Source organism: Scyliorhinus torazame, chromosome 7, assembly GCF_047496885.1.
Source record: "Scyliorhinus torazame isolate Kashiwa2021f chromosome 7, sScyTor2.1, whole genome shotgun sequence".
Taxonomy (NCBI): domain Eukaryota; kingdom Metazoa; phylum Chordata; class Chondrichthyes; order Carcharhiniformes; family Scyliorhinidae; genus Scyliorhinus; species Scyliorhinus torazame.
The window spans coordinates 307,834,111-307,856,896 of record NC_092713.1 but is presented as its reverse complement, the minus strand read 5'-3'; the positions used below and the strand labels follow the sequence as shown (position 1 = coordinate 307,856,896).

General features: G+C 50.6%; 1 protein-coding gene across 5 annotated transcripts in view; it reads right to left on the bottom strand.

Annotated features, from left to right (window-relative positions):
- The window catches only part of LOC140427160 (synaptopodin), a 154,147-nt gene that overhangs the window by 98,550 nt on the left and 32,811 nt on the right, over positions 1 to 22,786 (bottom strand). The window contains exons 1-2 of one of the 5 annotated variants that reach the window (XM_072512719.1): positions 14,876 to 14,910; positions 7,899 to 8,046 (exon numbers count right to left, since the gene is read on the bottom strand). The exons of 3 other annotated variants lie outside the window; for them this stretch is intronic. The gene's annotated coding sequence lies outside the window, so the exon portion shown is untranslated. Of the gene's footprint in view, positions 1 to 7,898; positions 8,047 to 14,875; positions 14,911 to 22,786 lie in introns of those variants that run through there. One more of the 5 variants, XM_072512723.1, reaches the window with a different exon arrangement.

The window sequence follows — 22,786 nt, the reverse complement described above, 5'->3', positions numbered from 1 at the left end:
TTGAAGCTAGCAACAGTCCCTGGAGAGCTCAAGTAGTGGTGGTAAAGACCAGGGAGAAGCATAGGATGGTCATCAACTACAGTCAGACCATCAACAGGTTTACGCAGCTGGATGCGTACCCTCTCCCCCGCATATCCGACCTGGTAAACGGGATTGCGCAATATAAGGTCTTCCCCACGGTGGATTTCAAGTCCGCCTGACATCAACTACCCCTCTGTACTAGTGACCGCAAATACACTGCCTTCGAAGCAGATGGGCGGCTCTATCATTTTTTAAGGGTTTCCTTTGGTGTCACTAATGGGGTCTCGGTCTTCCAGCGCGAGATGGACCGAATGGTTGACCGGCTTGTGCGCAACGTTTCCGTATCTTGATAACGTCACCATCTGCGGCCATGACCAGCAGGACCACGACACTAACCTCCGAAAATTTCTCCAGACCGCTAAAATCCTTAACTTAACATATAATAAAGATAAATGCGTATTTAGCACCGACCGTCTAGCCATTCTCGGCTACGTAGTGCGAAATGGAGTTATAGGCCCTGACCCTGAACGCATGCGTCCCCTCATGGAGTTCCCCCTCCCTCACTGCCCCAAGGCCCTGAAGCGCTGCCTCGGGTTTTTAAGTTGTTACGCCCAGTGGGTCCCTAACTACGCAGACAAAGCCCGTCCTATAATCCAGTCCACAACCTTCCCCCTGTCGATGGAGGCCCGCCAGGCCTTCAGCCGCATTGAAGCAGACATTGCAAAGGCCACGATGCGCGCCATCGACGAGTCCCTCCCCTTCCAGGTCAAGAGCGACGCGTCCGACGTAGCTCTGGCCGCCACCCTCAACCAAGTGGGCAGACCCGTGGCCTTCTTCTCCTGTACCCTCCATGTTTCCGAAATTCACCATTCCTCGGTCGAAAAAGAGGCACAAGCCATAGTAGAAGCTTTGCGACACTGGAGGCACTACCTGGCCGGCAGGAGATTCACTCTCCCCACTGACCAACGGTTGGTGGTGTTCATGTTTGATAATGCACAGCGGGGCAAGATAAATAACGACAAGATCTTGAGGATAGAACTCTCCACCTACAACTACGAGATCTTGTATCGTCCCGGGAAGCTAAACAAGCCTCCTGATGCCCTGTCCCGCGGCACATGTGCCACCGCACAAGTGGATCACCTCCGAGCCCTCCACGAGGACCTCTGCCACCCGGGGGGTCACTCGCTTTTTCCACTTTGTCAAGACCCGCAACCTGCCCTACTCAATCGAGGAGGTCAGGACAGCCACCAGGGACTGCCAAATCTGCGCGGAGTGCAAACCGCACTTCTACTGGCCAGAGAGGGCACACCTGATAAAGGCTTCCCGTCCCTTTGAACGCCTCAGCATGGACTTCAAAGGACCCCTCCCCTCCACCGACCGCAACACGTACTTCCTGAACGTGATTGACGCGTACTCCCGGTTCCCATTCGCCATCCCCTGCCCAGACATGACCGCAACGCCCATCATCAAGGCCCTCCTTTACACTGTTCGGTTTCTCCGCTTGCCTGCACAGTGATAGGGGGTCCTCCTTTATGAGCGATGCACTGAGTCAATTCCTGCTCAACAGGGGCATTGCCTCAAGCAGGACGACCAGTTACAACCCCCGGGGAAACGGGCAGGTAGAGAGGGAGAACGGAACGGTCTGGAAGGCCGTCCTAATGGCCCTCCACACCATCCGGTCGCTGCTCTGTACAACTACCAATCAGACACCTCACGAACGTCTCCTTGTTTTCCCCAGGAAGTCCTCCTCCGGGACCTCACTCCCGACTTGGCTAGCAACACCCGGACCCATCCTGCTCCGAAAACACGTGCGGGCGCACAAGTCGGACCCGTTGGTTGAGAGGGTCCACCTGCTGCACGCTACCCCCAGTACACCTACGTGGTGTTCCCTGACGGCCGGCAAGATACGGTCTCCCTACGGGACCTGGCGCCCGCCGGAATCCCACGCGCACCTGAACCACCCCCCCCCACCCCCTTTCACAGCACCTCACAAGAGGGTCAGTCCTCCCGCCGCCCCTGCCTAGGCCCTCCCACCCACCGACGCCCCCTACAGGCACCCCCCTCTCTTGTCAACCGTTTTCCCCACCAGCGCCGTCTAGGGGTGACAAAGCTGCCATGGAGGCCGAAGCCACGCTCCCGGAGTCGCAGGCGCCCGGACCCCCACCGGAATCACCACCGAGGCTCAGACGATTCAGGAGGACAATCAGGCCACCCGACCGACTGATTGCTTCAGTGTAACCGACCTGTATCTGTAAATAAACACTGAATGTATATATCTTCCACGATTGTAAATATTCTCTACAACCCTGTAAGGAGGTATCACGGTACCTCCATATCTGATCATACCATGTTAGATGCAATTGTAACCACTGGCCACCACCCCCGCCGGACTCTTTTTTAACAGGGGGTGAATGTGGTATTATCAGGTATTGCAGTACCCGAGAGGTTGAAGACCATTGGTAAACCTAGGAGTTTACCATTGGCTGTTTTGTATGTAGCTCCGCCCTGACAGGCGGGGTATAAGAACCGGTGCCGTCCCAGCAGCCCTCGATCTGTACTGAAGCTGCTGGGGAACAGTTCTAGTCTATTAAAGCCTTCAGTTATGTTACAACCTCGTTTTAATAGTAATTGATCGTGCATCACCCAGCCAGCGGCACGACTGTCAGCAAACTATGGCGATGTTGGACACTTTCCGTACCCCCGCTCTCTCCCTCAGCAGCCGCCACGCCGGTTTCACAATTTTTAAAAGCACAAGAGAACCGCGCCGTCGGGAACGCGGCCCATCGGAGGCGGAGAATCGCGGAGGCCGCGGAGAATATCGGGTCAGGCCTGCTAATAATATGCAAACGGTGTTTACTGTACGTCTGTTCTGGACCGCATTGACGCAGCTGTCGAGCTGACGGAAAGTTGCAATTTGGCGTCAAATCAGCGCCCGCTGTGATTTTGTCGTCGGAGTCTATTCTCCACCCAATTGCGTTTCACGATTTCGGCATCAGCCAACTGAGAATCCCCCAGAATAACGCAAAGGCACATCATGAGGCATTGGATGATCAAAATCTTGGTCAAAGAGGTAGGTGTTTAGGAGTGTCTAAAAGGTGGAAAGCCAGGTAGACAGGCGGAGAGGTCTGGGGAGGGAATTCCAGAGCTTAAGTGTCCGGGCAACTCAAGGCACCACCCCACCAATAGAAACTAAAAGCAGGCCATTCGTTCCATCGAGCCATGCCTGTCATTCAGCGCCATACTCCCCATATCCCTGGGCGGAGAGATTAAAATTGAGGATGAGCGAGAGGCCAGAATTCGTGGAGCGCAGATATCTCGGAGGGTTGTGGGTTTGGAGGAGATTACAGATATCAGGAAGGGGACTGGCCTTGGAGGGATTTGAAAACAAGGATGAGAACTTTAAAGTCAATATATTACTTGACAGAGAATCAATGTAGGTCAGCGAGCCCAGCGGTCATAGAATCATGGAATTTACAGTGCAGAAGGAGGCCATTTGGTCCGTCGAGTCAGCTCCGGCCCTTGGAAATCCCCCACCTCCACCCTGTCCCCGTAACCCAGAAACCCCCACTTAACCTTTCTGGACACTAAGGGCAATTTAGCACGGCCAATCCACCTAACCTGCACATCTTTGGACTGTGGGAGGAAACCGGAGCACCCGGAGGAAACCCACGCAGACACGGGGAGGATGTGCGGACTCCGCACAGACAGTGACCCAAGCCGGGAATCGAACCTTGGACCCTGGAGCGGTGAAGAAACTGTGCTAACCACTGTGCTACCGTGTCACCCTAAGGCACATCGGGGGACATTGGATGATCAAAATCTTGGTTGTCCATTGGGGAATGGAACTTGTGAATTAAGACATGGGCAACTGAGTTTTAGATGGCTCGATGGGGGGCGCTATCATGGTCGCAATATCGCTGGGCTAGTAAGCCAGAGACGCAGGCTAATGTTCTGTAGACACAGGTTCAAATCTCACCACAGCAGGAATTTAAATTTACTTCAATAAAATCTGGAATTAATAACTAGCCTCAGTAATGGCGACCACAAAAACCCAGCTGGTCCTTCAGGGAGGGAAGTCAGCCATCGTTACCTGGCCTGGCCTACACGTGACTCCAGAACCACAGCAATGTGGTTGACTCTGAAATGGCCCAGCAAGCCACTCAGTTGTATCAAACTTCCATGAAGTCTGCAAGCTCCCCTCGTCACGTACCATCCTGACTTGGAAATCTATCACCATTACTTCACTATCGCTGGGTCAATGTCCTGCAACTTCCTCCCTAACAGCATTGTGGGTGTACCTACACCACATGGACTGCGGCGGTTCAAGATGGCGGCTAACTACCACCTTCTCGAGGGCAATTAGGGATGGGTAATAAATGCTTGCCTAGCTAGAGATGGAGGTTGTCATTGTTGATAGGTGTAGTTTAACTAGTAGTGTCTATGTTGTGTGATTAATTGTGTGTAAATAAAGTACCCTTGACCTTGAACTAACTAACTGGTGTTTGGCTCTTTGAGCGATATCCGGTTGAACCTTGTGATGGTATCATTTGATACCTGGCGATTTGAGCAATAGAATATTGATATCCAAAGGAAGGAGGGCAACCTCACTGACTGCCATAATTACAGTAGGTATAAAAGGCAACAGTTAAAATGTAAATCATCAATATACACAACTAACAGCAAAGGGCCCAACACTGAACCCTGTGGATGGCACTGGAAACTGCTTTCCATTCCCGAAGACATCCATCAACCATTACCCATTGTTTCCTGTCACTGGGCCGATTTTGGATCTGACCGGACATCTTCCTCTATATCCTATGGGATTTCACGTTTCTGACCAGTCTGCCATGTGGGACCTTGTCAGATGCCTCTCTGATATCCATGGGCACTGCCCTCATCAATCCCCCCCGCTACTTCCTCAAACAATTTGATTAGGTTAGTAAGACAGGGGGCGGGATTCTCCGCCGGCGGGATGCTCCATTTTGCCGCAGCCCGGGGGTTTCCTGATGGCGTGTGGCTGCCCCACAATGGGAAACCCCATTGACCAGCTGGTGAAACGGAGCATCCCGCCGGCGGGGTGAAGCAGAAATCTGGCGTGGCGGGACGGAGAATCCAGCCCATGATCTTCCCCCAACTAAACAATGCTGACTATCCCTGATCAATCCGTGTCTTTCCACGTGACAGTTTATCCTGTCTCTCAGAATTGATTCCAAGAATTTCCCACAACCAAAGTCAGACTGGTCGGCCTATAGTTTTCTGGCCTATCCCTTGCACCCTTTTTAAACAATGGCACAACGTTTGTGGAGTTCCAAACCTCTTGGACCTTGCCTGTAGCTAGTGAGGATTGGAAAATGATCCCCAGGGCATCCGATATTTCCTCCCTGGCTTCCTTTAACAGCCTGGGATACAATCCATCTGACCCTGGCGATTTATCCACCTTCGAGGTACTTCCAGTATTTGCATTCTCATTATGCTTATTGTATCTAATATTTCACACTCCTCCCCTTATAGATTGTTTGCATCTTCCCTCTCCTTCGCCAGCACAGAGACATTCACGGGATGCGGACATCATGGCAAGACCAGAACATATCGCCCATCCCTAATTGCCCTTCAGATGATGAGCAGCCTTTCATCAACTGCCACAGTCTGTGTGCTCTCTGACCAGAGCTTCCCTCTTCTGTCTCGCCCACTCATTCCTCCTCCTATCTTCGGAGATGAGCGCCACTGGCGAGGCTGTTATTTATTGCCATACCCTTGTTGCCTCTTAAGAAGGTGGTGCAGTTCTTCCTTTTGCAACACAGCAGTCCGTGTGGTGAAGGTTCTTCGTATATCGGTTCACGTCAGTGTGTGTTAGTGCCTTGGTTAGTCTGTTCTGACTTTCACTGTTGGGTGGGGTGGGGGAGTGGGCGTCACCTAACATAACGGGGAGACGGTGGCAAAGTGGTAGTGTGACTGGACTAGTAATCCAGTGGCTCAGGTAAATGCTCTGGGAGACACGGGTTCAAATCCCACCACGGCAGTGAGTGGAATTTAAATTCAGTTAATAAATCTGGAATCGAAAAGCGAGTCTCAGTAATGGTGACCATGGAAACAATTGTTGTAAAAACCCAATTGGTTCACTAACGTCCTTTCGGGAAGGAAATCTGCCGTCCTTACCTGGTCTGGCCTACATGTGACTCCAGGCCCACAGAAATATGGTTGACTCTGCGCCGCCCCTCTGAAATATCTGAGCAAACCTCTCCTTTGAGTAAAACTGCAAAGAAGTTTAAAAGGAGTGAGCTCCCTCCCTAACAGCACAGTGGGTGTGCCTGCACCACATGGACTGCAATGGCTCAAGAAGGAGGCTCACCACCACCTTCCCGAGGGCAATTAGGGATGGGTAATAAAGCCTTCGAATAATTCACGTAAAGAAACAACCTGCATTTCTGGATCTGAAACCAGCATAGCTCCCACACCTCATATTCACAGGGCACCCTGAAGAATGTGACAATATTTGAGTGAGGCTGGGGAGGGATGAATTTTTTTGTTTGCTGAAACAATAGGAAGCTAAGAACATTAGACCATAAAATATAGGAGCAGAAGTAGGCCATTCGGCCCATTGAGTTTGCTCCACCATTCAAGGAGAACACGATTGACTGGATGTGACAATTACAGTTCCGCTTTCCCGCCTTATCCAATCGTTGCACATTGTTTTAATTACCTGGGAACTCTGGGGAGTCCATAGTTTCCCATTGCCTTCTCCATGGCAACACCTTGGCCAATCAGAGTCAACTTGCCAACCAATCAGCTACGGCAGCATAATTTACTGTGACTGTTTGAAATTTGGCATTCTTTTGTTTGTTCTGATGTGTGCAGGGTGTAAAGCTTCAGCAGCGCGTCTCTCTTCCCAGCGAGATTCAAGTTCTGTGTCGCCAAGCGACTGTTGGAAATGTCACAACGTCCGATGGAAAATATTGTGGAAAGCGCAGAAATAGGAGCTGGTGTAGGACATTCGGCCCCTCAAGCCTGTGCTGCCATTCAATAAGATCATGGCTGAACTTCCAGCTCAACACCACCTTCCCGCCCTATTCCCAAACCTGTTGATTCTTCAAATTCAAAAATCAATCAAACTCTATCTTGAATATACTCAATGACTGAGAAGTCATTCTCTTGGGGGAGAGAATTCCATGGATTTGTAATCCTCTGAGTTACAAATTTTCTTCTCATCTCTCCGTTCTAAATGGCTGGACCCTTTTCCTGAGGCGGTAGGCCTGGGCTCTCGACCCTCCAGCCAAGGGAAAGAGTCGCTGCCACCATGTTGTGTTTCTATAATGATATAAAGGCACCAATTATCCATAAGGGATTATGTAAACACATTGTGGGTCGATTTATTTAAACCAGGCACGGGAGAACTATACATGTTTCAATGAGGTCACCTCTGAATCATTTAAACGCCAGAGAATATTAGCTCACTTCTCATCACTAATCTCATTGAGCCACCTTTCGGGAGCCAACCTCCCTGTAAATCCATTTTTAACAGGAGCTCGGTGCGATGACAATTTCTGAGGTTCAGTGTCATGGGCTAATTTATTTATTCTGCCTTATTAAATGTAGAACAGAATTGCATTAAGATCTTACCGCAGCTCATTAAGCTTTCTTAATGATCTCTGAAACCTCTGCTGTGACCGGCTGGAATCCAGATGACTCTGCTGGTTCAACCCCACTCCCCACCAGAACCCCCCAACCTGACCCACAGCTCCCTCTCGTTCCCACCTGGCTATGTGTGAACAGACTGCAGGCCATCAGTAAAACCTGAGGACGATTTCCACCTTAAATATTTGATGGTAAAAGGCTTTTGTCTGTCGAACCGCAGACCACAGACAATGACTGTCACTCACCCTCACAGGTAGTGGATCCTGTCTTCGGTAACAACCTGCTGCTTTATACTGAGTGTCAGCTATCAGGATTCCAGCTCATTTGTCACCTCTGCTACTGTCTTTCTCTGAACGATACCCAGGGATGAACAACTTCTGATCTGTGGAGAGTCTACAGCATAGAAGGATAAGGGAAGATGAAGGGGAGGAGGGTGATCTAACTGAGGTCTTTATCATGGTTTAAGGATGTGTTATAATAAGTCCCCATTTCAAGCAGTGCCTTCAGCTCTGTGTACCAGAACTCACCTTACAGGATGATAGTGAATGAAAATGAATGAATGAAAATCGCTTATTGCCACAAGTAGGCTTCAAATGAAGTTACTGTGAAAAGCCCCTAGTCGCCACATTCCGGCGCCTGTTCGGGGAGGCTGGTACGGGAATTGAACCGTGCTGCTGGCCTGCCTTGGTCTGCTTTCAAAGCCAGCGATTTAGCCCTGTGCTAAACAAAAGGGTTAAATTATGAGGACTGGTCACATTACCTCGAGTTGTATTCTCTCGAATGGGCAGCACGGAGGCACAATGCTTAGCACCAGGGACCAGGGTTCAATTCCGGCCTTGGGTGACTGTGGAGTTTGCACGTCCCCCCCCGTGTCTGCGTGGGTTTCCTCCGGGTGCTCCGGTTCCCTCCCCCAGTCCAACCATGTGCAGGTTAGGTGGGGTTATGAGGATAGAGTGGGGGAAGTGGGCCTGGATAGGCTGTTCTTTCAGAGGGTCAGCTCAGACTTGATGGGAAGAATGGCCTCCTGTAGTGTTGGAATTCTTACGTTCTACCAGTTTGAGTAGAAAAGATTAACTGACTGAGGTATTTAAGATGATTTAAGGAGTTAATAGATTTGAGAGAAGCAGGTTTCTCTGGGGGAGTGGGCAGACTCCAGAACGAGGGGCGGGGGGCAAAACCTTATAATTAGAGTGAGGTCATTCAGGGGCGGGGTCAGGAAACCCTTCCTCACACAAAGTGGAGTGGAGATCAGGGACCCCCTTCCGCTGCTCAGTCGAAAGTTTCAAAACTGAGATTGATAGTGAGGTTTTAAGCCCAAGTGAATTAAGGGTCCCAGACGGGTAAATGGAGTTAAGATACAGATGCTACGATCTGACCGGATGATGGATAAGGCTGGAGTGATGACTGGGCCACTCCGATTCCCCATGTCCTGAGCGAATGGAGAAGCTGGGGTCATTTGTGCTTGGCCAATGAAGGTGCAGGGATGATTGAAGAGAAGGGGTTCAAATCCAAGATTGGGTTTCGAGAGGGGAAGCGCGGAGAAACTGTTCCCTGTGGCAGGAGGTTCGGTAGCCCACGCGACACAGATTGAAAATAATTTGGCGAAAGGGAGAGGGGTGACGAGGAGGGTTGTTGTGGTCGGGAAGGCGCTGCCTGTCAGGCAGTGGAAGCAAATTCAAGAGTAACTTTCAAAAGGGAATGGGATAAATACTTGAAAGTTAAAAAAATTGCACAGCTGGAGGGAAGGAGGCAATGGGGGTGCAACTAATTGGACAGCCTTTTCAGAGAGCAAGCGGAGGAACAATGGGCCAACTCGCCTCCTTCTGTGCTGTGAGATTCCACGATACCCAATTAGCTTGAACTCTCCCTCGCAAAGTCATTCAATGTCCCTAATGGAGAAAAGTGAATCAACAAAACAGGGGGTGAAATGGAAAGGACAGATGAGACAATGCGATAGGTTTAAGGTGGAATGGTAGCATATTGGTTCGCACTGTTGCTTCACAGCTCCAGGGTCCCAGGTTCGATTCCCGGTTTGGGTCACTGTCTGTGCGGAGTCTGCACGTTCTCCCCGTATCTGCGTTGGGTTTCCTCCGGGTGCTCCGGCTTCCTCCCAAAGATGTGCAGGTGGATTGGCCAGGCTAAATGGCCCTTAGTATCCAAAAACGTTAGGTGGTGTTACTGGGTTACGGGGATAGGGTGGAGGCGTGGGCTTATGTAGGGTTGTCTTTCCAAGAGCCAGTGCAAACTCGATGGGCCAAATGGCCTCTTTCTGCACTGTAAATTCTGTGATTCTAAACTTATAACTCACAACTGTATCATCAAAATCCCAACTACTTAGCTTTTGACTCTCTGTTTACCACATTTCTACAGCTACTGATTTATTCAACTGCACCTCACCTCCATCTTTGATGGCCTAGCTCACCAGCAGAACCATCTCTCTCTCTCTCTCCCTCTCTTTCACACCCTGGCCATGTCCCCTGGTCTAGCTCTAATCTCTGCCCCCTTGCGCACAAGGGACAAGGTGTTGAAAGGATATGGTGGACAACTGGTTTCCCCATCCTCTGCCAGATCTGGCTGGACCACTTCAAACACTATTGCTCCCACCTGCTGTGACTGTTCACTGTTCCAGGGTAATTCTGGAATGCAAAGATAAACCCCAGCTGCAAACTGTCTTCTTAAACCCCCCCACTCTGTCTCCGCACCCTCAGCAATTGAAGTTGTCCAGCCAGATCTGGCAGAGGATGGGGAAACCAGTTGTCCACCATATCCTCATCTCCAACATCACACGGGTTTCTCTGACCCTCATATCGAGGGGATCGGAGTAGCTGCCTGTAAGGTAGAGGTAAAGTCACCAGAGCCCCAGGTGACCATAGGCTGCTTCCCCATTTGAGGCAGGGTCTTTGGCAATAAACTCAGCCGGTACGGGAATTGAACCTGTGCTGCTGGTCTGGCTCTGCATCACAAGCCAGCTGTCTAGCCAACTGAGCTAAACCTTCCACTAATCTACTTGGTCAAACCTCCTTTAACCCTCTCGGCCACTCAAGCCCTGAACCTGTGTCATGATATGCACTCATGCACCTAATAATAATATGGAATAATATGATTAGGGATAGTCGGCATGGCTTTGTGAAGGGTAGGGCATGCCTCACAAACCTTATCGAGTTCTTTGAGAAGGTGACTGAACAGGTAGACGAGGGTAGAGCAGTTGATGTGGTGTATATGGATTTCAGTAAAGCGTTTGATAAGGTTCCCCACGGTAGGCTATTGCAGAAAATACGGAGGCTGGGGATTGAGGGTGATTTAGAGATATGGATCAGAAATTGGCTCGCTGAAAGAAGACAGAGGGTGGTGGTTGATGGGAAATGTTCAGAATGGATTTCAGTTACAAGTGGCGTACCACAAAGATCTGTTCTGGGGCCGTTGCTGTTTGTCATTTTTATAAATGACCTAGAGGAGGGCACAGAAGGGTGGGTGAGTAAATTTGCAGACACTAAAGTCGGTGGTGTTGTCGACAGTGCGGAAGGATGTTGCAGGTTACAGAGGGACATAGACAAGCTGCAGAGCTGGGCTGAGAGGTGGCAAATGGAGTTTAATGTAGAGAAGTGTGAGGTGATTCACTTTGGAAGGAATAACAGGAATGCGGAATATTTGACTAATGGTAAAATGGTAAAAAGTGTGGAGAGCAGAGGGATCTCGGTGTCCATGTACATAGATCCCTGAAAGTTGCCACCCAGGTTGATAGGGTTGTGAAGAAGGCCTATGGAGTGTTGGCCTTTATTGGTAGAGGGATTGAGTTCTGGAGTCATGAGGTCATGTTGCAGCTGTACAAAACTCTGGTACGGCCGCATTTGGAGTATTGCGTACAGTTCTGGTCACCTCATTATAGGAAGGACGTGGAAGCTTTGGAACGGGTGCAGAGGAGATTTACCAGGATGTTGCCTGGTATGGAGGGAAAATCTTATGAGGAAATGCTGATGGACTTGAGGTTGTTTTCGTTAGAAAGAAGGTTAAGAGGAGACTTAATAGAGGCATACAAAATGATCAGGGGGTTAGATAGGGTGGACAGTGAGAGCCTTCTCCCGCGGATGGAAATGGCTAGCACGAGGGGACATAGCCTTAAACTGAGGGGTAATAGATATAGGACAGAGGTCAGAGGTAGGTTCTTTACGCAAAGAGTGGTGAGGCCGTGGAATGCCCTACCTGCAACAGTAGTGAACTCGCCAACATTGAGGGCATTTAAAAGTTTATTGGATAAGAATATGGATGATAATGGCATAGTGTAGGTTAGATGGCTTTTGTTTTTTGACTTCCCATGTTGGTGCAACATCGTGGGCCGAAGGGCCTGTACTGCGCTGTATCGTTCTATGTTCTATGTTCTAATGAGATACAGACAGGCAGTGACAGACACCCAGTACAGCCAATCAACACACAGGACAAAACACAACCAATCACCAGGCAGAACACTAGAAAGTGGTCTCCCACTATAAAACACACGAGGCATCAACGCTCTGCCTCTTTCCACTGGTGACAACTGTAGTGACAGTCAGGGTGCATATATCAGTTAGCACCTTCTACACGTGGCTCAGAGCTAGTCTGGTCTAGTTAGTTATAGTAAGCACACTTAGATTGGTAGAGTGTCAAACCCACAGCGAATTGTGTGCACTGCTTAACAAGTTCATAAAGCATATTGAACTAACGTCAACGTTTGGAGTCTACTTTCCAGTACAACTGCATCCAGTTGCAGTCCGTGTTACCCCAGGGTGATTAACACGACAACCTGTACATTTCTCTAGTTTCTTTCCCATCTCCCCGCACATCATTTCTGATCTCATCTTGTCCACAAGAACCTTCGCACCAATTCCCATTAAACTGCTGATCACCCAACCTCCCCTCCTGGCCCCCAAGGGAGCTGATATTGTAAATGGTCCTCTCTCTTGTCGGAGGTTGTCCTTCTCTCCTTTACAGTTGCCGTCATAACCCTTCCCCTCAAAGAAACAGTACAGCTCTGATCAAAGTCACGAATGACATCCTGCATCACCTAGACAAAGGTAAAACCTCATCCATCTCCACCTGCCCGCAGTCCTTGACCATGCCATCCTCTTCCAACACCTCTTCACTGTGGTCCAGCTGGACACTGTTCTCACCATGCTCCCGTTCTTATTGACTTAATTGTAGCCAGCGAATAACTGGTAATGGCTTCTCTTACAGCTCCCACACTGTTAGCTCTGATATCAGGATCTATCCTCGGCCCTTTCTATATCTCATCTACACACTGCCCCTTGGCGACATCACCCCAAAACACATGTTCATGCAGACACCCGTGTCTACCTCCCCGCTTCCTCCCTGGACCCCTACATGGTTGCTAAAAGACCAGAGTCCATATCAGACATCCAATACTGGACGAGAAGAGATTTCTTCCAATGAAATATTGGGAAGACTGGAATTATCGTTTTGATCCAAACTCCGTTCCCAAGCCACCGACGGACGCCGCCCCCTCTCCCTGGCAACAGTCTGAGGCCAGGATTTGTAACCTTGGTGTCACAATTGATCTTGAGATGAGCTTCTGACTTCATGCTGGGATGACAGTGGAGCAGTGGTGATGTCACCTCACCACGGTGACAGTGGAGTTAAATTCAATGAATAAATTGACAATTTAAGCTGGTGTCAGTAATGTTGACTATCAATCGATTGTGGTGAAAGCCCATCCCTTACTTCGCCCTGTCCCAGCTCATTCACACGTTTGGTACCCGTAGACTATTCCAACACACTCCTGGCTGCTCTCTCACATGCTACCGTCTGTAAACCTGAAGTCCTCCAAATATCTGCTGCCTGCACCTTAACTTGTAGCAAGTCAGAGATTTCATAGAATTTACAGTGCAGAAGAAGGCCATTCAGCCCATCGAGTCTGCACCGGTCCATGGAAAGAGCACCCTACTTAAGCCCCATGCCTCCACCCTATCCCCTTTATCCCCGTAACCCAGTAACTCCACTTAACCTTTTTGGACACTAAGGGCAATTTAGCGTGGCCAATCCACCTAACCTGCACGTCTTTGGACTGTGGGAGGAAACCGGAGCACCCGGAGGAAACCTGCGCAGACACGGGGAGAACGTGCAGACTCCGCACAGGCAGCGACCCAAGCCGGGAATCGAACCTGGAATCCTGGAGCTGTGCAGCAACTGTGCTAACCATTATGCTACCGTGCTGCCCTATCCCCCTATTAGCTCTGTGCTCCTTGACCTACCCTGGAGACCAGTTCAACATCTTGATTTTAAAATTGTCATCCTTGTTTTCACATCCCTCCCTCTTTCTGTAATCTCCTCCAACCCCAGAACCCTCCGGAAAATCGGTGTTCCACTAATTCTGGCCATTTGAGTATCCCCAATTTTAATTTCTTCACCATCAGCGGCCGTACCTTCAGTGGCCTGGGCCCAAGCTCTGGATTCTCTTCCTAAACGCCTCTGTCTCTACCTTGCTGGAAGATACTCTTTAAGAGCTACCTCTTTGACCAAGATTTTGGGCACCTGAGCTAAAATCTCCTAACGTGGCTCGGTGGCGCGCCTTGGGATGCTTCATTAACTTAAAGGCGATACATGAATGTAAGCTGTTGTTGTAAAGGATGGAAATGATGACTGCTGATATCATAAAAGGAAAGCTCCGCACACATATTATAAAAAGGATGTAGGGGCAATGGAGAAGGATTTATGAGTGTGAGACCAGAACTGAGTGGGTTCACATATCAGATCACAGAATTTACAGCGCAGATGGAGTCCATTCGGCCCATCGAGTCTGCACCGGCCCTTGGAAAGAGCACCCTACCCAAGATCAACACCTCCACCCTATCCCCATAACCCAGTAACCCCACCCAACACTAAGGGCAATTGTGGACACTAAGGGCAATTAATCACGGCCAACCCACCTAACCCACACATCTTTGGACTGTGGGAGGAAACCGGAGCACCCGGAGGAAACCCACGCAGACACGGGGAGGATGTGCAGATTCCGCACAGACACTGACCCAAGCCGGAATCGAACCTGGGACCCTGGAGCTGTGAAGCAATTGTGCTATCCACAGTGCTACCGCGCTTCCCTGGTAAAAGTCAGGGTAAAAGACAAGAGAGGAGATCTGACTGAGGTTTTTAAAATTAAGAAGGAGTTTGAAAGGGTAGAAATAGCTAAAGCATTTTCACATCTGAAGGCAGACCATAATAATAAGACACTCACTAATAAGCCGGATTGGGAATCCAGGAGAAGCTTCGCTACCCAGAGAGTGACGAGAACGTGGTATTCACTATCACAGGGAGTGACGAGAATGTGGACCTTGCTATCACGGGGAGTGGTTAAGACAAATGGGCGTGATGCATTTAAGGGGAAGTTAGATAAATAAAAGCTGGTGAAAGGTTAATTTGATGGGGTTAGATGAATAAGGGTGGGAGGAGACTAGTGTGTGGTATAAACACCAGACTTTGGGTCGAAAGGTCAGTTTCTGTGCTCAGAATACATGACAATGCTCGGAGAACGACATTCCCTGTCCACCTTTTGATCAGTAGCAGTAACCTGAGCATTTCCTGAGTGGGTTAAATATTTGCTGTCTGATACCACTAACTCTCGCTGAAATTCAATTAAACGTCTTTATGTTGGTCAAATTACTGTGTGCACGGTAGCACAAGTGGATAGCACTGTGGCTTCACAGCACCAGGGTCCCAGGTTCGATTCCCGGCTTGGGTCACTGTCTGTGCGGAGTCTGCACGTTCTCCCCGTGTCTGCGTGAATTTCCTCCGGGTGCTCCGGTTTCCTCCCACAATCCAGAGACGTGCAGGTTAGGTGGATTGGCCATGATAAATTGCCCTTCATGACCAAAAAGGTTAGGAAGGGTTATTGGGTTACGGGGTAGGGTGGAAGCGAGGGCTTAAGTGGGTCGGTGCAGACTTGATGGGCCGAATGGCCTCCTTCTGCACTGTATGTTCTATGTTCTATATCCCTGCAGAGGAGGGTGGCCATGTGAAAAGAAATGCTTACATTTATATGATGTGGAGATGCCGGCGTTGGACTGGGGTGAGCACAGTACGAAGTCTTACAACATCAGGTTAAAGTCCAACAGGTTTGTTTCGATGTCACTAGCTTTCGGAGCGCTGCTCCTTCCTCAGGTGAATGAAGAGGTCTGTTCCAGAAACACATATATAGACAAATTCCAAGATGCCAAACAATGCTTGGAATGCGACCATTAGCAGGTGATTAAATCTTTACAGATCCAGAGATGGGGTAACCCCAGGTTAAAGAGGTGTGAATTGTACCAAGCCAGGACAGTTGGTAGGATTTCGCAGGCCAGATGGTGGGGGATGAATGTAATGCGACATGAATCCCAGGTCCCGGTTGAGGCCGCACTCATGTGTGCGGAACTTGGCTATAAGTTTCAGCTCGGCGATTCTGCGTTGTCGCGGGTCCTGAAGGCCGCCTTGGAGAACGCTTACCCGGAGATCAGAGGCTGAATGCCCTTGACTGCTGAAGTGTTCCCCGACTTGAAGGGAACATTCCTGCCTGGTGATTGTTGCGCGATGTCCGTTCATTCGTTGTCGCAGCGTCTGCATGGTCTCGCCAATGTACCATGCTTCGGGACATCCTTTCCTGCAGCGTATGAGGTAGACTTGATGGGCCGAATGGCCTCCTTCGCTGCAGGAAAGGATGTCCTGAAGCATGGTACATTGGCGAGACCATGCAGACGCTGCGACAACGAATGAACGGACATCGCGCAACAATCACCAGGCAGGAATGTTCCCTTCCAGTCGGGGAACACTTCAGCAGTCAAGGGCATTCAGCCTCTGATCTCCGGGTAAGCGTTCTCCAAGGCGGCCTTCAGGACCCGCGACAACGCAGAATCGCCGAGCAGAAACTTATAGCCAAGTTCCGCACACATGAGTGCGGCCTCAACCGGGACCTGGGATTCATGTCGCATTACATTCATCCCCCACCATCTGGCCTGCGAAATCCTACCAACTGTCCTGGCTTGATACAATTCACACCTCTTTAACCTGGGGTTACCCCATCTCTGGATCTGTAAAGATTTAATCACCTGCTAATGGTCGCATTCCAAGCATTGTTTGGCATCTTTGAATTTATCTATATATGTGTTTCTGGAACAGACCTCTTCATTCACCTGAGGAAGGAGCAGCGCTCCGAAAGCTAGTGACATCGAAACAAACCTGTTGGACTTTAACCTGGTGTTGTAAGACTTCGTACTGTACATTTATATAGCATCTTTCACAATGTCCCAAAGTGCCTTGCTGATTTAATATGCCTTTAAGGGATAGCAGCTTGCCATCACTAGAAGGGAGGTGTGCCATGCGATCCAGTCTCAGTTTCACATTGGCCTGTGGGCAGAACGCAGCACTGCTGCAGATGTCTCTAGTGACTTTCTGCATGGTCAGCGCCCTGCTTTCTCAACACTCTCCGACGCTGAAAGCCTGTTGTGGCCTGACCAAAATGTTGAGGGTCATTTCATGTATTATAGCACGATCCAAGGCTGTTCACCATGTTGCACCTGTACCTAATCTTGCTGCTACACCATCATACCACCACTGCCACCATGTTGTGTTTCATAATGATATAAACCCCATGCAGCATCCTGGGGGTTACCAATGACCAAATATTGAATTGGACTAGCCATATAAATGCTGTGTCTACAAGAGCAAGTTAGAGGCTAGGAATCCTGCTGCAAATAACTCACCTCCTCACTCCCCAAAGCCTGTCAAACATCTACAAGGCACAAGTCAGGAGTGTGTTGGAATACTCTCCACTTGCCAGTATGAGTGCAGCTCTAACAACACTCAAGAAGCTCCACACCATCCAGGATAAAACATCCCTCTTGATTGCTCCCCCTTCCACAAATATTCCCTCCCTCCACCACTGAAGTACAGTAGCAGCCGTGTGCATCACCGACAAGATTGACTTCAACAACTGAGAAGGATCCGGAGACAGCACCTTCCAAACCCAGAACTCTACCATCTAGAAGGACAAGGGCAACAGATACCTAGGAACACCACCACCAGGACGTTCCACTCCAGGTCACTCACCATCTTGGCTTGGAAATATATCGGTGTTCCTTCACTGTTGTTGGATCAAAATCCTGGAATTCCCTGCCTAACAGCACTGTGGGGGACGCTACACCACAGGGATTGCAGCGGTTCAGGAAGACACGTCAACGCCACCTTCCTGAGGGTAAACTAGAGATGGGCAATGAATGCTGCCCTAATCAGTGATGCCCTCACCCCTTGAATGAATAACAAAAGGCATCAACCTCTTATAAGGTATTGTGTAAACACATTGTGGGTTGATATATTTAGACTATACATGTGTGGACATATATAAATGGATAGACATCATGAAGATATCAGCAGCAGAGTTGTGTGTGCTGTGTTCTGCTTACAGGCTAGAGTGAAACTAAGAATGGATCACATGACACAATTCCTTTCTAGTGATGTCATGCTGCTATCCATTAAAGGCATTTACAGCATCTGGCGCTAATGGAATTCCTTTTTGAGGTGTGCACACTATTGCATTGTAGGAAATGTGGCAGCCAGTTGGTGCACAGTAAGCTCCAACAACTAGCAACCAATTAAGTGGCCAAATGATCAGTAATTTGGATTGGATTGGATTGTTTATTGTCACGTGTACTGAGGTACAGTGAAAAGTATTTTTCTGTGAGCAGCTCAACAGATCATTAAGTACATGAGAAGAAAAGGGAATAAAAGAAAATACATAATAGGGCAACACAACATATACAATGTAACTACCTAAGCACTGGCATCGGATTTGTATACGTTGAAGGATAAATATTAGCTCAGAACATTGAGAAGAGCTCTCCTGCATTGAAATCATGGCCATCTGTCTGAGATGGAGACAGAGCCTTGGCTCGATGCCTCATCTGAAAGGGGACACCTCTGCACGACCTCCAGCCTTCTGACCTAGGGGGGGGGTGTTGCTACCAACTGAATCACAGCTCATAGCTGAATCCACATAAGTGCTTTCGCCAACCAGGGGAGGGTTAAAACCAAGAAACAGAACAAGGAATGTCATTTTTTAGTAGGATTGGCAAGGAAATCGCTGCAACCCTGGACTGGCCCAGTTAGTGGAGGAACAACAGGGGGATAGTTTATGGCGCTCGGAACACTTTCTGTATAACAGCCCCGCCGTTGAAAACTCAGCGAGAAAGATTGCTGTTGGGAAAGTTACATTTGCAGCTGTGCGCGCCGCCAGCCACTGTGTTGGCTGGTTTGTCGATCAGGAATTTCTCGTACTAATCCTGTCTCGTTTTAAACCCGTGAAGGGATCAAGCTAGGCTTGAGCTCGATGAAGTACAGCACCTACAAAGACTTGTGATATGCACTAAATGCCTCATATTTACCCCAGATGTAGCCGTGTTAATCCGAGCTTGTTAATACACTCTAAACCATTCCACATGGGGCCGGAGCCATTCCTTTCAAATGAGGCTTGACAGTTGCTCCTCTCTCTCTCTCTCTCTCTCTCTCTCATTCTCTCCCTCAATCTTGTCTGATTGTTGTTCAATTAAATTACAACCCTGAGGTACCAATCAGCGAAGTCACATGCCCACTCTGCCCAGGATCGGAATGTCGATGAAGCGTCACAACCCTAGCATGGGTGATGCACGATCAATTGCACAAAGACTTAAGTTGGGTACAACTGTGGCTTTATTACAGTCAGATGTGTGGCCTCCTGCTGCAGCTGGTGAAATGGCAGGGCACTGGAGGTCATGCATATTTATACCGTTCTCCCTGGGCGGAGCCAGCCGGCAGGAGCTACCAGCGAACCTGTAGTGCAGGTCCTACCTTCCATCTCCTATTACAGTGGTTCACCACATTCACCCCCTGCTAAAAATGAGTCTGGCGGGGGTGATATGAAACTATATACAATTAGTGCAATTATGTACAGTGGTAGGGAAAGAAAAGTCCATGTTGACGGTCCGGAGTCCGTCAAAGGTTCAGCCGGCCCGGTGCTTTGGTGCTTCGTTGGGAGCGCCGTAACGGTGGCGGCGAAGTCGGTGCTGGCGGTGGTGGAGGTGGCACCGATGGCGGTGATGGCGGTGTTGATGCTGGCCAGTCATCGGGGAACTCCGGGAGCGTGCCGAAGTCCTCTTGTGCAGAAAAGGGGAGGGGGGGGGTGGTCTGGTGGGGTCAATATTGGCAGCGCGGTGGGAGATGGGGGGGGGCCATTGGTGGGGGGGTGTGTTGGGGTGGAACCTGACAGTGCCAGGCCCCTGAGTGAGACAGTGTCTTGGCGGCCGTCGGGGAACTCAACGTAGGCATATTGAGGGTTGGCGTGGAGCAGATGAACCCTGCCCACCAAGGGGTCCGCCTTGTGGAGTCGGACGTGCCTATGGAGAAGGACCAGTCCTGGGGCTGCGAGCCAAGTCGGGAGCGACACCCCGGATGTGGACTTCCTGGGGAAGGTAAAAACACGTTCATGGGGTGTGTTATTAGTGGCGGTGCACAATAGTGACCGGATGGAGTGTAGAGCATCAGGGAGGACCTCCGGCCAGCAAGAGGCTGGGAGGTTCCTGGACCGTAGGGCCAGCTGGACAGGCCCTCAAAACCGTCCCATTCTCCCGTTCTACTTGCCCGTTTCCCCGGGGGTTGTAGCTGGTCGTCCTGCTGGAGGTGATACCCCTGCTGAGCAGGAACTGACGCAGCTCATCGCTCATGAATGAGAATCCCCTGTCACTGTGGATGTAGGCGGGGAAACCGAACAGAGCGAAGTTGGTGGTGAGGGCCTTGATGATGGTGGCAGACGTCATAGCGGGGCATGGGATGGCGAAGGGGAATCTGGAATACTCATCGACCACACTGAGAATGTACGTGTTACAGTCAGTAGAGGGGAGGGGCCCTTTGAAATCCACGCTGAGGTGTTCAAAGGGGCGGGAAGCCTTCACCAGGCGCGCACGGTCTGGCCGGTAGAAGTGCGGCTTGCACTCCGCACAGACCTGGCAGTCCCTGGTGACTGTCCTTACTTCCTCGACGGAGTAGGGCAGATTGCGAGCTTTGACCAGATGGTACATTCGAGTGACCCCTGGGTGACAAAGGCTGTCGTGTAGGGCCCGGAGTTGGTCCACTTGTGCGCTGGCACATGTACCTCGGGAGAGGGTGTCTGGGGGCTCGTTGAGTTTACCGGGGCGATACAAGATCTCGTAATTATAGGTGGAGAGCTCGATTCTCCACCGCAAGATTTTATCATTTTTGATCTTGCCCCGCTGTGTGGTATTGAACATGAAGGCTACCGACCATTGGTCCGTAAGGAGAGTGAATCTCTTACCGGCCAGGTAATACCTCCAATGCCGCACAGCTTCAACGATAGCTTGGGCCTCCTTCTCGATGGATGAGTGTTGAATTTCTGAGGCATGAAGTGTGCGGGAAAAGAATGCCACTGGTCTGCCTGCCTGGTTTAGAGTGGTGGCAAGAGCGACGTCTGAAGCGTCGCTTTCTACTTGGAAAGGCAGTGACTCGTCCACTGCGCGCATCCCGGCCTTGGCGATGTCTGCTCTGATGCGGGCGAAAGTGTGTTGTGCCTCGGCCGCGAGGGGGAATTGGGTGGACTGAATGAGTGGGCGGGCCTTGTCCGCATAGTTTGGGACCCACTGAGCGTAGTAGGAAAAGAACCCCAGGCAGCATTTGAGGGCCTTGGGGCAGTGGGGGAGGGGAGGTTCCATGAGGGGGCACATGGGGTCGCCCCCGAGAAGTCCGTTTTGGACTATATAGCCGAGAATGGCTAACCGGGTCGTGCTGAACACACACTTCTCTTTGTTGTAGGTCAGGTTGAGAAGAGTGGCAGTGCGGAGGAATTTATCGAGGTTGGCATCGTGGTCCTGCTGGTCATGGCCGCAGATGGTGACATTATCTAAGTACGGAAAGGTGGCCCGCATACCGTCCTGGTCGACCATTCAGTCCATCTCTCTTTGGAAGACCGAGACCCCATTTGTGACACCGAAAGGGACCCTAAGGAAGTGGTAGAGGCGACCGTCCGCCTCAAAGGCAGTGTATGGCCGGTCCGACTTCCGGATGGGGAGCTGGTGGTAGGCGGATTTCAGGTCAATTGTTGAGAAGACCCGGTACTGCGCAATCTGATTGACCGTATCAGATATGCGTGGGAGGGGGTACGCGTCGAGCTGCGTGTACCGATTGATGGTCTGGCTGTAGTCCATGACCATCCTGTGTTTCTCCCCAGTTTTAACCACTACCACTTGGGCTCTCCAGGGGCTGTTGTTGGCCTCGATAATACCCTCCTTAAGCAGCCGCTGGACTTCGGACCTGATGAAGGTCTTGTCCTGGGTGCTGTACTGTCTGCTCCTAGTGGCAACGGGCTTGCAATCCACAGTTAGATTGGCAAAAAGGGAGGGGGGATCGACCTTGAGGGTCGCAAGGCCGCAAACGGTAAGGGGGGGTAAGGGCCCGCCGAATTTGAGGGTGAAGTCCAAGCCCAACAGGAGTGCAGTGCAGAGATTAGGAAGAACATCGAGGCGGAAGTTACTAAATTCTACGCCCTGGACCGTGAGGGTGACTGTACAAAAGCCTTAGATCGGGATGGAGTGGGATCCGGAGGCTAGGGAGATCCTTTGATTGGCAGGGTGGACCGCGAGGGAGCAGCGCCTTACCATATCTGGGTGAACAAAGCTTTCGGTGCTCCAGGAGTCCAGCAGGCACGAGGTCGCGTGGCCGTTGATTTTAACCGTCGTCGACGCGGTGGCCAGGTTGTGCGGGCGAGATTGATCCAGCGTCATTGAAGCGAGCTGCGGGTAGCCATCGGATGCTTCGGGTGGCGAGCGTGTGCGGTTCTGATGTCGGGATGTCCAGAGATCCTGTAGGGGACAAGATGGCGGCGCCCATGGTGCGCACATTGCGGGGTCAGGACAAGATGGCGGCGCCCATTGGTCGCACATGGCCCCGGGAGGAGAAGATGGCGGCTCCCATTGTGCGTCTGGCGTGGGGCAGGGGCCGATAGCGGGAGCGATCGCAGCGACTGCACGGGCCTGGCACACAGCCGCGAAGTGGCCCTTTTTACTGCAGGCTTTACAAACGGCAGTGCGGGCCGGGCAGTGTTGGCGGGGGTGCTTCTGCTGACTGCAGAAGT